The following is a 3,118-nucleotide window of genomic DNA, read 5'->3' on the forward strand; positions in this document are numbered from 1 at the left end:
CCACGGCCAGAGGGTTGGATCTGTATGATCTGTAAGGTTCCTTCCAACCCAAACCATTCTGTAATTCTGATTCTGTGATGACAAACTTCTGAAAGCTGTGTCTTTTTCTTTTACCTTTCAGACTCAAGAGCACTGAAGGCAGGTTTGTTGGAAAAGCAGGGGTAACTTGTGATAGCATAGACCAGAACCAGATCCACCTATCTTCCTTTACATTTCCAGGTGTTGCTATTAGGCACTTCTTGATGTCTGCCCCCCAACTTTGCTCCTGCAGAGATCAGACTTGCTACCTCTTTTTGAGGCAAATAATGGCATGTTCCTGAGCAGCCCAGTGGCTATCAATGGCTTTACTCACAGAGCATGGTACTACTTGTGAGGAGCTGGCAGGCGCTGGCTCTGAATTGGTATCAGACATTTGTGTTTCCTATATCACATTACTCACACAGGGACAGCGGTGTTTGAGTCTAACAGGAGACTCTCCAGTAAAGCCTTCTCTGAGAAATCAGATGGGTTCAGGAGGACCCAGATGTGGCAGATGAGAGGACATGAGGCTTCCAGAGCTGTGCTTGGATTTAAATGAGAAACTGTGGTGATTTGCATTAAAAAGGATTTTGTTAATTGGACAAGCAAATCAAATACAAGAAGACAAACCCTCTGCTGTCAGCAGATGATCATAAGGTTCTATGGGTTCATTAGGAGGAAGGGAAAGGGAAAGGGAAAGGAAAAGGAGAAGGGAAAGGGAAAGGGAAAGGAAAAGGAGAAGGAGAAGGGAAAGGGAAAGACCCCAGAAGCGATGGGTCACTGGGTAGAGTTCGTCAGTCAATCAGTGACATAGTCAACAGTACGAAACTGGAATTCTTGACCCTAAGCCATTAGAGCATTCCGCCTACTTATGGAGAGTTCCACAGTAGTTGTGATACCAAGACACACATGGCTTGATACTTCTGCCGACATATTCAGAGCTTCTGTCCAAGCATAAGAGGCTCTATTCCAGGAGAGTAATGGAGCAGGAGTGCAGCTCTCAGAAGAGTGCTGGTCCTAAAGACAGTCACTCAGGGGCCAAAACTGGGGGGGCTTTTCTTTTTTGTGTAAATATATCACACAAAATATATATTTTAAAACAACAGCTACGAGTGCCCTACAGTGCCAGGAACCAATTTCTGTTTTCTTGAGTGACCTCTTATCTGAAGCATGGACTAAAGCCAGGCCAAAGTGGAAGTGTGTGTGGCACACTGAGATGGGAATGAGGGCTGGCAAGTGCCATTGTTCTCCACTTTGCCTCCCAGTGAACAGCATTTAATTCTGGGTTTGGTTGTCAGAAGAGATTAGATATCTAAATTCTGGAGCTCATAAGCGGTCTGTCTGATCTCTTAGGTGCAGAAAACACGTTCTGCAGCAGAAACTGTCAGATGCATGATTAAACCATTTGTGTATTACCACAGCAGTAGCAGTATAGTGCATGTTTGCAGGAAGTCGGTTTTTGAAAAAAAACACTCGAATGATACAAAAATAATTAAATTAAAAAGAGTCCTTGGAATAAAGGATTTTTTTTCCCAGCAGACTGCCAGCAAGGATGAAGACTGGGTTATCTCTGTGTAAGAGAGGTCTTTCTGTCAGAGCAGGAGCACTAAGAGCTGTTCTGAGGAAGGCTCTTTCCAGGCAAACAGCACCCAAACATAAATATTCCTCGAAGATTAATAAAGAGTGTGACTGTGAATGATGGAAGGAAACCAAACAGACAAACAGCATTGCAAAAGGGGGAGAAAAGGAATGAGCTATTATTTAAAATGCTTACCAGCAGAGGACACATCTGTTGGGTTTTGGCAGAACGAAAGAACATTACAAAGAAAGTCAGAGAAGTGCTGCTTTGCAAAATATTCTACAGCCAGCCCTGAAATCATATGTGTATATAACTTCCAGAGGCTTGGGCAGAAGGATATGAAAATGTCTGCTGCATTTTTTCTCCCACAGATAAGGGGAATATATTTTTCCTTATAAAAGTAAGGGATGATGAAAGAAATTTCTCAGAAGCTATGCTGCCCTGGTGCACTCCCACAGAGGATCTCCATATGGAGAGAGCCTGTGCCACTTCTCCAATGACAATTAACTGCAATCATTGCTCACAGGGGGTTTAAAACATATGGTCCTGCTGCCCAAAAATGCCACGGGACTGGGCAGAAGGAAAATGTGCTCCTTTCCTGCCTGCAACCAACGTTTTTCCATGCAACATGTCCAAGGCCCATGACAAAGAGGATGGAGTTGCTTCTGGAAGGCATCCAGCACTGGGAGGCACCCAGTGCCCAGTGAGTGCAGGGGTGCCAGGCTATGGGCCCCTCCAGCCTGCAGGCAGGAATCTCCTACCTTGGACCAGCACCAGTTCTCCCACTCTGACCCCCAGCTCCATGCACTGGTGTCTGGGACTGATAGTGGCAATAACAGTCTCTCTGGTGCACTTCTAAGCAAGACAAAATAAATGCAGGAAGTAGTCCTGGATGGGACAGAGAAGTCTGCACAAGTCCTGTTCTGGTCAAAAGGGTGATGCAGAGCATGGTCCCTGCTCTCCCCCAGCTCAGAACAGATGGAGAAGACAGCAGCTAGGAACACTGGCACTCATGGGCTAGTTGTTCTCTCACCACTTGTGAGGCTTTGGAGGGAAAAATTGCAAGAAGGAATCATCAAGGAGGATATGCTGAGGGAAGGAGCTCTGGAGAGCGTGGCTGCTGCTCACACTCAGCATCCAGTCCCTGGGGAAGGGATCATACCCTCTAGCCTGGTATCCTCATTGCCTCCAGCCTTGCTTTAAATAAGGTAACCAAAAAAACCCCACATTTGTGGTGCAAATATAGAAACTCTCATCTGGTACAACAATAATTTTGCTTGCACCTTATTTTCTGCCTCCCTTACCTCTGCCTACACGTCTCTCCTGTGGGCTTTAGAGGGACTGCACAGTGGGACCCAGCCTCAAGTGGCTATTCTGTTCTGGGGTAGTGAAGATGATTTATCACATGAGCAAAGAGGGGAGGCTTTGTCCAGAAGGCAGAAGCTGGTGCGAGCAGAACTTGGTAAGCCATGTCACAGAGACTTGTTTCTGCAAACAGTAAATTATAGGCTAACACAGCTC

Source organism: Hirundo rustica, chromosome 3, assembly GCF_015227805.2.
Source record: "Hirundo rustica isolate bHirRus1 chromosome 3, bHirRus1.pri.v3, whole genome shotgun sequence".
Taxonomy (NCBI): Eukaryota; Metazoa; Chordata; class Aves; order Passeriformes; family Hirundinidae; genus Hirundo; species Hirundo rustica.